This window comes from Eumetopias jubatus, unplaced genomic scaffold (assembly GCF_037043125.1).
Source record: "Eumetopias jubatus isolate StellerSeaLion01/CBP00866 unplaced genomic scaffold, mEumJub1_p1.0 scaffold_8, whole genome shotgun sequence".
Lineage (NCBI taxonomy): Eukaryota > Metazoa > Chordata > Mammalia > Carnivora > Otariidae > Eumetopias > Eumetopias jubatus.
In genome coordinates, this window is record NW_028274814.1 from 2,944,330 (window position 1) to 2,959,745 (window position 15,416).

General features: G+C 39.1%; 1 pseudogene; it reads right to left on the bottom strand.

Moving 5' to 3' along the window:
• LOC114222414 (biogenesis of lysosome-related organelles complex 1 subunit 1 pseudogene) overlaps window positions 1-15,416 on the bottom strand; it is a 28,749-nt pseudogene that overhangs the window by 12,458 nt on the left and 875 nt on the right.

Below are 15,416 nucleotides of genomic sequence, written 5' to 3' on the forward strand. Positions count from 1 at the left end.
TTCAGCTCACATATTTGCATTCTATACTGAATTTTTATCTGTGGGATCTTCCTGGTATCCATGAATTTTGCGGACGAGAGCTGTTTGGAGGAGCTGACAATGGGTCCTGCAGTAGATGAGAAAGAGAAGAGCAGCCCCATAATCCGTTGGAACTCTACTGTATTGCTTGCTGGGACACAGGATATAAGGACTTAGTTGAGATATCAAAGTGCCTACATTAGCTTTTAAATAAAAATACCATCTTCCAGGGAGAACAAGGAAATGGGCTAATTTTTCAGAGTTGAATCAAATTAAAAGGTTTTTAGGAAAGAGTCTTTTTGGCTGGAAAAGATAAACAGGCATTTATTTTACCATAAAAACACAAATTTCATTCCTTTTTTGAGTTCATTACAGGCTCTATCCTTTGTCAAAATGGACTAGACTACTGCGAACAGCAGAGCAAGCTGTGTTTCTGTCACTGGTGTGGCAAACAGGGCCCAGATAACAAATTGCACACCAGCATAGTGCTAAACAGTCCTTCCCACAACTTAAGATTGGTTGATTCCACTGCTCTTAATCAGATATCAGGAACCAAGAATAAACATAAAAATAAGATTTCCAGGAAAGAAATATCTGCCAATTATACTCAGTGAGGTGAAAATTGTCATCATTTAAAGCCATCTTCATTCAGGTACATGTCACATTTCTCAAATGGTACTTCTTCAATGATCATTCCTGTTTAAAGGCCTCCAAAGACTACTTTGAACCAGATTTTAACTATTGGTTCTTACCTCCAATCTTCTTCATTTGCTTAGACTGCCTTCTGAAACTGGTTGAGCTAATACATGTCTGCTCATTCTGGTCCTCACTGCATTCCTAGGTACAGCCTCCCCCACAAACTGCTTCTTTGCTATCTTTCATACACAACTTTCCCAACTGTTCTCACATATATTCAGCTAGCCAATGCTTTTTAACTAAACTGTCTTTAGAACATTTCTTGTACTCAGCAGATGGAATACAACTGTTGCCTTTAGCTTTCTCTGACAACCTCCATGGTTGGTGAGGGGGGAGCATTGCTGAAGGAGCAAGGGTAGCGTGAGGGGGAGAAGTTTCTAGAATCATTAGCAACAGTGTTGGGATTTTCGGATGTAGGGGGAGGGGAGAAGGAGATAAAGTGTGAAGCAAAGTGGTTGGGTTAGTACATATTTAATTAGCATTTTCTATTTTAAGCAACAGACTCACTCTGGATGGATGTTGGCTCATACTGAAGCTATGGAAATGGAGATAGATCAGGTGAGGTGCTCTCTTGAGGTATGCACAATATTTTTGTCATGATGTCTCCTTCCCGTTCTGTTCTACTATCCATACCAATTCAACATTTCTTATATGTCCAGCCCTAATCCCCCAAGCCAGTCTGGCTACATTATTTACCATAGACCCTGTTGGTCAGGGCTATTCATGAAACCGTGCTGAGCTCTGGATGGAGTATCTGTGGGGTATCTCCATTTGTCCTATCACTAGACATCTCTGGATAAAAAGCAGCCCAAGGGCTGTGCTGCTGAGCAGTAGCAGAGGGCGGGGCAGTTAATTGCAGGTGAAATACAGCCTTGACTGGCTTTATCAATACCTCAACCCTGTCCAATTCAGTGTGGATGTTCAATGTATCACACAAACCAAAGAAGAGAGAGAATTCAGGCGTTGAGGTATTTTTGTCAAAGGAGCAAACACTGGAAGTTTTGGCAATGAAAGAGGTGAGGAATTCTATTGAGACATATTCTGGAAGAAGTAAAGATAGTTGGTTGGAATGGTTGAATCACATTTTACATTAGGGAAAGGGGAATTTAGACCATGCTGGAGGAGGGGATTTGAGGGATGTTTTAGAGGCCAAGAAAAAAGAGGCCCTTAGGGCAAGAAGGAGGCTTGGAGAGCAGAAGCAAAGGAGGGTGCCACCTACTCTTTGGAGTGCTCATGGAGAATTTGGTCTATACCGAATTCCCTGCCATGAGCACCTCTGAGTGCAGGTGATTTCTCGCCTTGTAACAATCTTCCACAGAAATATTGGAGAGAGAATATTTTCCCTTCTAAGTATCTCGAGAGCTTACATCTGTTCTATAAAGGAAATTGGGCAAGAGGCAGGAGGGATTTTATGGGGGGACCATTTTTACCATTTTCCTTTGTGTGGGGGGGATTGAGTCATTCCATGGCCATTCACCCACTGGGCCATTCTCTAGGTTGGGGCTGTGATTCACATGAACTATTCTGACTTCCTATCAAATGAGGACACATCTTTCATAATTAAAGAGTACAAGAACTTTAACCAACCCATCACAGGTAACTAGAGACATAACTGCTCACATAGTCATTCTATTAAATATAAAGCCCTAAGATCTTAATAGAAGAGTGCAATCTGAGCTGAAAAAAAAATGGATGCAGGTGGGTTCTTCATAGGTGTTCTTACATGAGGAACTCTTGCTAAATGTGTAACTGTATGCACTGACTGGCCTTCTTCATATTAAAATGCAGAATTGTAACGTAGATAATCTTACTCCCTCTAAAGCAAATGGTAAGTTGTTTAATATGGTCATGTGTGTAATAATTTTCTGGGCACCTTCAAATGATCGATGCGCAGTGTGGACCAAACCACATACATGTAGGGTAGAATGTGGGGGAAGAACTGGCACCCTTGCATAAATGTGCTCAGATTATTTTATTTTTCTAATTTTGCATTTTTAAAATTCAGCACAACTGTTATAAGACCTATTTTTGTCTTATATGAAGCCAATTAAATTTTAAGTTGGACCAATTCAATAAAAATGAATTTTGAAAATATAATCAACTCAGAAAAAGGAAGCTAAATGTGCATTCAGTCAAAAAAAATGCACATTTTCTTGCTCTGCTGAGAGAGGCTATTGGGGTGGGATATTCTTGGCATTTGTTCATTTAAAGATAAGGATAACTGCCTTCACACAGCTCTGCAAGCAGGATGCGATGAGAATTTCATCAAAGGCTGTATAATTTTGTAAATATGTTCTTGGGAGTTACAGAAATTCTTACCCATCTTCCCATAATTTTGCATGCAACCTTCATGGATGAATCTCCTAATTTGTGTTGGATGAATGATGTCTTTTTCTAATTAGGCAGATGCTTTCGTTTTAGCTGAGGACCAGAAGACAATGTCTAATTGAGCCTTTTTGTTGTTGTTGTTGTTTTTGTTTTGGACCGTGCTAGAATTAGCCTTAGAATTTAGTCTCCTGATTGACTCGTGTCCTAATTAAAGCCCAATTTGATTGATTCTACTTGTGCCTTTCCATAGGAAACAGAACGACTTCCCACATTTGCAACATGTTGGATTTGCTGACTGTTCCTGATCCCTTTGATATGTCCTGACGTTCACAACCCTCCACACAGAAGCCCAGTCTGCAGTGAAGTGTGTTTTTTCTTTAGCTCCAACACTGACAGATCATCCCACCTTACCTTTTATTATTCCTTTGTTATAATATGTATTCAAATACTATTACAAGACAGGATCTATGGAGTAAATACAGTGATACTGATAGTTTCCATTACCTTAATAGTTCACATAAGAGAGAAAAATCACTTCCAGAATCTGAGCAAGCCTGAGATGGTCTTTTTTTCCTCTTCTTGTCTTTAGCTTTGAAGGCTTGGAAAGTCCTATTATCCTAAAAATTAAATTGGCTTAGTTTAATGCATACAGATGGCAATGCCTTGTGCTAGGTACAGCTGTCATTTTCATCCTCAAAAGAGAAAAGGGGAAAGTATCGTCAGCTCACCTGCAGCATATAACTTACATTAGAAAGGTGAGCACAATGCAGATAGGAAGGAAGTCTGTCCCATGTAATGCATCAGCATAAAATAAGATCTCCTTTTCTTTTTTGGAAAAATGACTTTTCAGTGTAACTCATCCCTTGAGTTATTCCAAACATACTTTCAATTTTAGGGAAAAAAACATATTTGTATCTCTGCTACAGACACCATAATTTGAAAGCTTTCATGTTTGAATAAGGAAGGCACGGCATTCATAGAGTCTCCTGGTTAGGTGACCTTTCCAACTTTTTATATTAAATATATGAAGAGTCCGTCCAGCCTCTGGCCCAAGATAGAATCGATCTCTTTCCTGAGGGCACATCCATTTGTCTTAGAGCATGTCTGGCCCTCCATTTTAGTCCAAGTTTATATCTTTTTACAAAGTGTAAGGTCCTTAAGTTGTCTTCTTAGTGTTTGTTAAGTGTTTATTGAATAAGCGCATGGACTTTTAGAAGTAGATAAAGGATTTCAACATCTTCAAATAATGTATATGCTCTACTGTTTCATTTAACACATATACGGTTGAAGACATCCAGACTGGGTCTAGCTTTTTGTTGCAAAGGTCTAATAAATTTGTAGCTTCAAATATAGTCCGATGTTGTGCATGTTTCATTAGATAATGCAAACGAGGTGAACAGAGAAATGATCACACTTCAGTTTGCAGAGGGGAGAGATGCTCACTTCACAAGCACCTCCACCAGCAGATTGCTGAACATTCTCTGAGTTTATTTTATAGTATGCGTAGGCCCACTTTGCTGGAGGAAGGCAACTGAGACAAGCTTTGCCAGAAATCTGGAATAAGGCTTGTATCGGTGCCATGGAGGAAAGCTTTCTTTTAGGGCATCGTGTAGATCTGTTTTGGCTATTTTTCAAGCCTGCATTTATGCCTGGGTCAATAACGGGAAAAAAAATCTGTTATTAATTACTATAATTTGAAAGGAAGTTAAAATTGACCTCCAGCAATGTGACTTGGCAGCATCAAGACTTTTACGACTCAAAATTTTGGAACTTGCCTCAGCACAAATATTATCTGTCGACCATAGTGGGAAGTTTTTCTATGGAGGTATATCCAGCTCCATGTAATTACTATGTTCCAGGAAAGGTGGTGTAAAATAATTTTTTTTTTTTTTGTAAATGGAATCTTATTTTAGAATGTTTAAGAAATGTTCCTCTGCAAAGGAGTCAGTCTTATGGTATAGTAATAATTCACCCGAGTGTAAACTTGGATTTCCAAGTATCAATTTTACCTGAAATGACATGCTTCTGTACTTGAAGATAAATAACAGTTTGGTTACAGACAGCGGAATTAAGTAATTTCAGGAAATGAATTACCATGTTGACCTTGTGTAGACCTGGGATGACAGCTTGCCAAGATGGGGCCACTGCCAAGTTCCTGTCTCGTTTATGTAATTTTGACTGCACCTATTCTTCTGATTTATGATCAACTTGCTTTGATAAAACAGATTGTTTGAGTTATATTTAATTGAATGCTCATTTCTTCTACTTCTACTTTAAGTGTGGGTAACTTCAAAAATCCAAGGATCTCCTGGAAGGAGGAGTTGAAAGGACACTTGTCCTTGAGCACTGACATAGGCTCAGAGATTGAACAACCAAACAAATAATGATGCTTGGAGGGGAAGTTTGGAATAGATGGTCTCCAGCTTCTTTTCCTGCCCTATGGTGCTGATCTCATATATTCTAGAAGAATTAGAAAACCCACCCCTCACCAGAAATGGGAAGCCCATCCATCTCCAGGCCTTGCACATTCACAGGAGCCCACCATTTTAATCACTCCTAAAGCTGGCATCTTCCCATCAGTGTGGGCAGGGAGGTGAACACGCTTTGTGGGTGCACAGATACTCAAATCTGTGAGTGAAACTGCTCCAGCCTAAGTTGTCAGATGGGCAGACATGAGCAGAAACCTCTTGAGGATAACATGATGTTCTCCTTGTAATCCTGTCTTACACTAAGTTACCACAGTATTTTGTTCGGCCCTCCATCACAGCATTTCTCACAGATGGCTATGGGTTAGAGCTCTCTGTGTATACATCTGTCTACCCCTCTATCAACTGCACTTTCACAGGGCAGGAGCTGACTATCATTCATGTTTTTTTATTCCTTACCGACTCTAGGGTGGTTCACCTCGATTAGGCACTCTATAAATGCCTACTAGGTTTCAGTGCACTAGTATTTCCTTGTTTTTTCTTCAATTTTCTTAAAAATTATTTGAAATATGTTGTCATTGTAATTAAAATTTTTAAGACAACACGTGAAGAACACAAGCAGGTTTAATTTTGCTGGATATAAATCTATTCCCTGTTTTAACTGCACAATAGGCTACACCATCAGAGACTATGCTTCCCTTGTTTTTATATTCTCCAGCACAGCTCACAGTTTGTGGCACATGGTGGCTACTCAAGACATATTAGTTAAATAAACTAGGGCTGGAGATATGCATGAAATGGATCCTGCCCTAAAGGAATTCAGACTTGGCAGATAATGACCAGGGCTTCAATAGATGAGGTTTGTGCAGAGCTTTACTTTATATTTGCATAGTGCTTTTCATAAAAGCTGCTTTCAGTGACATGGTTTCATTGGATCTCATAATCTAGTGAGGTTGTCAGTACAGTGACTTAAATTTTTGCTTGTTTGCTTGTCAAAAGTTTTAACTCCTTTCTCTCTTTTCCTTAAATACAGATGTTTTCCTATTATTTCCATGTATCTTTATTATAGAAAACAAGGAATAGAAACTAAGGCAAGATACACACACACACACACACACACATACACATACACACATTCTATATTTATTTTACTTTCAGGACTCTGTCCTGATGCCATCTTTGTTTTTTTTACAGAAACAAGGATCAATACACACAGAGTTCCAGGTGCTGTCAGAAGTTTTGGTATATATAAAGTCAAATAAGGAATTTTCTGTTTCAAACTTACACCAAGTAAGGGAGTCCAAATTGACTTGATAATTATAATGCAGACTTCTGGAAAAGAAAGAAAACTTTTTTTAATAGAAACAATGAATTCACATTCAGTGTGAGGTAGGGTGGAAACTAGGAGAAAGCTAAAGTTGAGAGCCAAGAGCAAAGAAAGTTCAAGACTGAGAGTGTCAAGATCAACCCCTACCTCACACCATTTATAAAAATTAACTCAAAATGAATCAAAACCTCAAATGTAAGAGCTAAAAGTATAAACTCTAAGAAGAAAATATGGAGGAAAATCTTCGGCATTGGATGAAGTAATAGTTTCTTAGGATACCAAAGCACAAACAACTAAATAAAAAAAGATCTGTTGGACTTTGTCAAAATTAGACACTTTTGTCCTTAAAATGGTATCATGAAAACAGTGAAGACAGAACCCACAGAACAGGAGAGAAAAATTGCAAATGATATATTTGATAGGAGATTTGGTTCTCGAATGTATAAAGAATCTTACAACTCAATAAAGAAAGATGTACCAAAAAAGGTACTCAGCATCATTAGTCATTAGGGAAATGCAAACCAAAACCACAAAGAGATACCACTTCAACCCCACTAGGATGGCTGTAATAAATAGGATAATAGTGAGTGTTGGTGAGAATGTGGAGAAACAGGAACCTTCTATGCTTCTAGTTAGAATGTAAAATGGTGCAGCCACTTTGGAAAAGGGTCTGTCAGTTCCGCCAAAGGTTGGACATAGAGTTACCATATGACTCAGCAATTACACTCCTAGGTATATACCCAAGATAAAAGAAAACATAAGTCCACACAAAAATTTGTACACAAACATTCATAGCAGCATTATTCATAATAGTTGAAAAGTGAAACAACCCAAATGTATATCAACTGTTGAATGGATAAAGAGAATCCACATTCCATCCAAGAATGTGGGATATTCACACAATGAAATATTACTTGCCGTTAAAAAGCAAAGAAATACTGATTCATACTACCACATGGATGAATATAGGAAACCTTGGGCTAATGAAAGTAGCTAGTTACAAAAAAATACACATTGTATGATTTATTGTTTCATGTATGTGCAGTGTCCAGAAAAGGCAAATCTATAGAGATGGAAAGTGGATAAATGGTTGCCTTGGGCTGAGGAGGAGAGATGAAAGGGAAAGGGGTGACAGCCACAGGGTCTGGGCCTTCTTTTGGGGCTGATGAAAATGTACCAAAATTGATTGTGGTGATGGATTACACAACTCAGAGCAAACCAAAAACCATTGAATTGTACACTTTAAATGGGCAAATTATATGATATGTGAATTATATCTCAATAAAGCTCTTACCAAAAGAAACAAACAAACAAGCAAAAAACCAAGAAAACAACCAACCAAAAAATAATCAATGTCTACATGGTAGTTAATAAAATGAGAATTTTTCCATTGAGTTTAGCAACAAGGTGTTTACTTAGTCATCTTGGAAAGAGCAGTTTTGGGGAGGAAAAAGCAGACTTGAGATGTTGATAAGCAAAAAAAGAGCAAAAACTGGGGCCAAGTGTTGATCATTTTTTAAAAAAGCTTGGCTCTGAAAGGAAGCAAAGGATGGCAGCCACAATGGATATGAAATAGAAAACATCTTTGTTGAGATGGAAGAGACTGAGTAGTTTTGATGCCGACAAAAAAGGCAAAAACTCCAAAGATGGGTAGTAATCGATAGAGAAGTGTCCCATGGAGTGAAACAAGATGGCTGAAAAGAGGGAGGGATGAGCTTGAGACAGAGGAAGGACTCTTCTTTGACTGAAGCCAGCAAGGGAGGGAGAAAAAGAGAGCACCAATAATGTAGGAGCTTTTTTTTTTTTTCTGAGGGAATTAGGAGTAGAAGCATTTTGGAATGAAGAGGGAGCACTGGGTTCAGGGGAGTTTGGAAACCAGAAATCAGTACAAGTCTGTATGACTGGGCAGATCTCTCCAGTAGTGCTTCACAGCCCAGGAGTAGAATCAAAGGACTCTAATGTTTGGCTTAGTCCAAGGCTGGAGTTTCCTAGGAGAGAAGGGATGGTGGACAAAGGATCAGAAACCTGAAGGATCGCTGGAGAATAATGGGTATAGTAGCTGGAGAGAGAAAGGAGAGGATGGAGAAGAATTGATCAGGGGCTAAAATGGAGTGGTTAGGGGATCAGAGGAGAAATCAGTTTAAAGAATAGATGTGTGGGTAGTAAGAATATAAGAAAATCATAATGATAGGAGATTTTAGTCGATAAATGGGATATCATATTTAGAAGACAAAAAAGTTATTGTAAATACGATCCCAGAGTGATGATGAAAGTACATTGCTAAGTAGGACAGAGGGTCATTGGAATTCCGGAAATCAAAGTACCATAGACCAGACTAGTGGATGTATGTTATCCTAGGGCAATCATGTCATCCAGGAAGACTGAGTAGAATGACGGCTGCCAACATGCTCCATGAATGTGTGAGACTAACTGAAAAATCGGCAGATAACAGTGATGAGGATGGACAAAATGGTCACATTGCTTATGTCATCTGTGTATTTCATTTTCTCCTAATATTACAAACGTCATCCTTGTTATTATCTATCCTATAAATGTAACTTTTATAACTGGTGGTGATATCTATGGCTGCAACGTAATTTATTTATCCCTTGCTGCATTTAAATTGTTTCCAATTTTTCACTATTAAAACTAATGCTATGGTAAATACAATTTAGTACTTTTTCTAATTGCATACACATTTGCAAACAGACTTGAAGTCTTTGAATTCAAACAATTGTTTTGCTTTTTGTTTAACAACTGGTCAAGTTTGGTCCAATCACTTTGTTGACTGGTTAAAATAATTTAATTTCAATCATTCAAGAACATATAAGCCCTGCCCGGGTTATAGTTTCAAATCCCCAGTCCACTAAGAGAAAGTTGTAGATAGATAGGTAGATGGATCTCAAAAAGGCACAATTAGTTATTTTTCTGGTTTCCAAATTGAGGAGAAAATTTTCTGACTTTCTTCTGACCAGGGAATTGGTCAGATCTGATCAGTGAAGTAACCCAACTATAAATTAGAACTTCAGGCACAAATATATCCGAGTATGTGATAGCTTTTTGGAGCAATGTATGATTAATGATTATGTTTTGATGAGAAATATTAAGTAAATTTTTGAGTTACTTGCTGGAAAATCAGAGTTGGTTCTGTATTTCTAAGAGAGGCAAGTGAGTCCAGAAATCCCAGTAAATTAGTGGAAAGCTAGGCTTTAGGGAGGGAGGCAGAAAGTGGTGAGAGAAAGAGAAATTTATGTCAGAAGCTAGACTGCTGAGATTACCAGGGAGAAATTCCCAACTGGGAAGTCAGAGGAGGAGGTCCTTTGGTGGTTTCACATGGGGAGGGAAGAGGGAAGAGGAGAGAGGGTCAGCAGAAGGTTAGCATATTCCAGGAACAGAAACTGGATATTACTATATAAAAAGGGGCCTAATCTTTACTGAGAGCCTGCTATATGTCAGGCATATTAGTAAATTACTTTGTTTTAATCTTACAGTGACTATGTAATAGAGATACTCTCATCAATTAGCATTAGGCTTGGCTGCCTGTAAGAAAGAGCTCAAAACAATGCTGACTTAACCAAACAGGGTTTATTCTCTCAGTTCAAGCATGTGAATGAGTCAGTCCAGGGCAGGTGTAGCAACTCCTTGGTATCACAAGTGAGTCAGGCATCAGCTTTTCTTCGCTAATATTTTTAGAGTGTGGCTTCATTTTTAAGATTCTAGGATGACTGTTGGAGCTCCAGCCATCACACCTGAGTTTCAAGCATCAGAAAAAAGGGATGCAAAAGGGGTTTTCTCCAACTATTCCTGCTTTTAAGAAATATTCCCAGAATATAATTTGGTTTAGCCACTATGGAAAACAGTATGGAATTTCCTTAAAAAATTAAAAGTGGAACTACCATACAAATCCAACAATCCCACTTCTGAATATACAGCTGAAGAAAATGGAATCACTGTCTCAAAGAGGTATCTGGGAGGTGGGGGTGGGTGAAATGGGTGAAGGGAGTCAAAAAGTACAAACTTCTAGTTATAAAATATTTAAGTCATGGGGATATGATGTACATACAGCATGGTAACTATAGTTAATATTAATATTGTTACAAATCTGAAAGGTGTTAAGAGAGTAGATCTTCACAGTTCTCATCACAAGAAAAAAAATTCTGTATGGTGACAGATGTTAACTAGACTTATTGTGGTGATCATTTTATAATATACACAAATACTGAATCATTTGGTGGTACACCTGAAACTAATATAATGTTGTATGTTGATTATACCTCAACCAAAAAAGTGAAAGAGAGAGAGAGAGAGAGAGAGACAGATGTGCATTCTCGTGTTCATTGCAGTATTATTCATGATAGCCACAACACAGAAACAGTCTAAGTGTACATCCATGGATGAATGGATAAAGAAAATTATATATATAATTTATACAAATGCCACATTTGTGTGTACACACACAGAGAAATATTATTGAGCCATTAAAAAATATTGCAGCGTTATTTACAATAGCCAAGACACAGAAACAGCCTAAGTATACATCCACGGATGAATGGATAAAAAAAAGAAATCCTACCATGTACAACATCATGGAGGAAATTGAAGGCATTATGTTAAGTAAAATAAGTTAGATATAGAATGACAAATATGTATGATATCACTTATATGTAGAATCTAACAGTTCCAAACTCATTGAAATAGAGAACAGGTTGGGGGTTGCCAGAGCTGGGGAGTAGAGGATGGGGGTGGGAAAGGGATGTTGGTCAAAAGGCACAAACTCCCGGTTATCAGATGAATAATTCTGGGGGTAGTACAGATAGCATGGGGACTATAGTTAAAATATTGTAGTGTAGGGGCGCCTGGGTGGCTCAGTCGTTAAACGTCTGCCTTTGGCTCAGGTCATGGTCCCGGGGTCCTGGGATCGAGCCCCGCATCTGGCTCCCTGCTCCCCGGGAAGCCTGCTTCTCCCTCTCCCACTCCCCCTGCTTGTGTTCCCTCTCTCGCTGTGTCTCTCTGTCAAATAAATAAGTAAAATCTTTAAAATACTGTAGTGTAGAGTTGAAAGTTGCTAAGAGAGTAGATCTTAGTTGTTCTTACCACAAATTCAAAGAAAGGTAAGTGATGAATGTGCTAACTATGCTTATTGTGGTAATTATTTTACAATAGTTACCTGTATCAAATCATCAGCGGTACATCTTCAACTTATACATCATTATAGGACAATTATATATCAATAAAGCTGGAAAAAAAGAAGTCTTTTCAGGAGTCCCCAAACAATTTTCCCTTACATCTTGTGATTAAGCACTAATACATAAAGCCACGCCCAGAGGCAAGGGAAATTTGTCATAAATTCACTAGAGTACAATGCAATGCCTCCTCAAATAAAAAACAGGGCTCTGACAGAAGAATGAAGGAGAAAACAAATATTGGGACGATAACTAGCATTCTTTGAGTCTTCATTGTCAGTGCATTGACCAAAGTCATGTGGCTAACAAATGGAGATATCAGGATTAAGACAGAGGCCTGGCTGGCTTCAGGGCCAAGTCTCTTCGTCATGTGGTAAGGACTCTCAATAGAAGACAGTTTTCTCATAAAGTGGCAGATGGTAGGTCCACAAACCAAAAAAATCAGGGTTCAAAGGGGTCATGCCATGAGGCCAAGAGGTTGTTACCCGGTCCTCATCTCCTTAAATGGGTGAAGTTAGATTCTGGCCTGTGTATCATTTTTCATCTTCCAAAATAGACTTGCTTTTTGTCTTTGACTGAACAATTCCACTTGCAGAAATTTCACGTATGGAAATAATTAAAATGGATGCAAAGATTTATGTACTAGGATGTTCACTGAAGCTTTATTTATAATAGTGGAAAATTAAAAACAACCAAAATACCTAACAAAGGAAATTGGTTAAATTACAGAATACTGGAACATCCATATGGTAGAACACATTGCAAACATTAGAAATCACGTTCTTCAAGAATATTTAAGGACATGCATGATAAAGCTCATAAGTTATGTTAAAAAGATTAAAAATAGTAATCCTTATGATTTCAGTTTTGTAATATATATGTATAGAGGCATAATATTAAGAAACCTGGAAGAATAAGCACCAAAATGTTAACAGTCATTCTTTTGTAGATGACAGGATTATTAATTATTTTACTTTTTATTTATGCTTTTCTGAATTTTCCAAATTTCTATAATGAATATGTATTGCTTTTATAATCAGAAAAAAAAACAACTCACAAGTGTCATTTGAAAATATGCTTCCTCCTTAGAAAAACAGTTTTGTTATTCTCAAGATGACTGGCTTAGATGTTTAGCACTGTCAAAGTGCTAGCATGAGGAAGGTTATGGCAGATTGACTTCAATAAATATTTATTGAGCGCCAGCCTTGTGGGAGCCACTGTTGTGGGAATTGGGGGAGTAGCCCGGGGAGGGAGGGCGGTATGAGCTACAAAGATGAACAAGCCATGGTCTCTGCCCCCAGAGAGGTCTCTTTCTGAGAACTGTGCTTGGCATGTAGTGGTCATAGCAGAGGGCGTCGGGCCCTTGTGGGGTGACAACGGAGACAGAAAGGCCATGATCTAAGACTGTGTTTAAAAATGCAATAAACATGTAATGTAGTTATTAAAAATGCACATTTCCCATTTGTCTATACGTCAGGTGTAGCGCATGCTGACTAAAGCCAGCCTGGGCCATTCATCAGCAGAGCTACCCACCTGGTTTCCCCCACTGGGGCCATAGCATCTCTGTTGGGAGAGCCAGACCTCCCAAGTGAGATAGCCATCTTGACACCAGACAACAATAGCAGCAACAATTGATGACTGAACCCACTAATGGAATGAGGATCCTATGCAGTTTCTATATAGCCAATCAAGTGTCATTATGCAACAAATGGATTGGTCTGTGTTCCAGTCCTGATACTACCATTTATCAGGATTTTTGCCCCCTCCCCATTCAATTTCTTCTTAGCTTGAATTGGTGGGAATACTGAACCTAGTTTGGGTATGAGAACATGTTCTGTTAGAATCCAACCCATATTGCTCCTGTTTCAGCCCCCCCAATTTGTTTTTTTGTGGGTCTCTCACAATTTTGCTTTTGGCCCTGGGGTGCATGCTTCATATAACGGGGTCCTTAGAACAAGCTGGAGGAAATCTTCATCCTTTGCCTCTGCTCTTTTTCCAATTTCGCCTTAAGGACCAGATCTTTAACAAACACGCTCTCAAGGAGGCTTTGCTTTCCCCATCCACTCTCCATACTCCAGCCATCAGTGATTATGGCCTGGGAAATTCTTTCTCTATTTTCTCCATCCTGCAGCTTACTTTTTCCCTCTGAGTATTCTCTAGGTTTTTACCAACAGCTTTTGTGTTTTTATGTTAAGCTTTGGTAATGGGAAGGGTTTGAAAGCTCATACCTTTGGGTGGATGGGAGAAGTGTTCTTTATCTTGTAGACCTCTGTCCTACCTCCTGCCTGGTTGTAGTAGTGGGGGATGGAGGTGGGTAAGGAACAGGAGGTGGTGAGGCGAATGGTTAACCTTATTGCTTCCAATGTCAAGGGAATGACACACTGACCTACATTTCTTTTTTAAGATTTTTTTTTTTTTTATGATGTGATTTGTTTTCCGGAAACATCGCACCTGGTCCAGCACACCTGTCTTTTAAAATTATTCTTTAAAACAATTTGGCCAACTCACTACCCTGTTGAATACATTTTTCCTCTAAAAATAAATTGAGAACCCTTTGAACCCTTTCCTTCCATTCTTTCTTCCAGGAAATTAGACCATATGTTCTCTTGGCTTGGACTAGCTATCCTTGAGTTCTCTTTTGCAACAGATGAGCAGCTTCTAACTTTGCTTGAAGTGCAGGAAAGGTCCAGGCATTTGCAGGAGGCCAAGGGGCAGGGAGGCAATATGGTGAGAATTGACGTGCAAATGTCACGCGTGTTCCTGCAAGTGCTCAGTGTATGGCCCTGACTTACTGCGTCTCAGGGCTCTGCGATCTGCATGCATGAGCTGCAGGAACGGGGCACCATCTTTACAGGATTCTCATTTGCAGCGAATGTTACCAAGCTACAGGGCATTCAACTGGGTGTCCTGGTTGTCCTCAGACAGTGTTTTCATCGATTACATGGGGACAATACCCTCGGGGGAAGTCTCGAAGGTCCGTGCAGTGGCACTTAGGAAGTACTGGTGTAGTGAAACAGACGCTTTGTCCAAATCAGGTCGGAAGCAAAGGGATTTAGGTTTTTAAAGTAAAACTCTGCTTTTCAACTATTAAATATTGCAAGTTTGACATCCAATGAAATCAATGGTTTATTGTTTTGTGCTTGAAATATACTATTTTCTTTTGCTCAAGTGAAACCTCACTGTGAGCAGCCCTCAGGATCCCCAGTGGTTGAGCCGACACAGTCGGGGCTTCTGGGTCAGTTAAGCCTCAGTCCTAGGCTTCCTTCCACCTCTTGGGAGCTGTGAGATCCCAGACAAGCTAAATCAACTTCACATCTCAGTTGCTTCCTCTGTAAAATGTGTTTTCATCATTCCATCTTTTTTCCCCAGGGGCTGGGGCTGTGCTGTGCCAAACCTTGTTCCCAGTTAGAAGTGTACCCAGGCTTCCTGCCTCGGCAG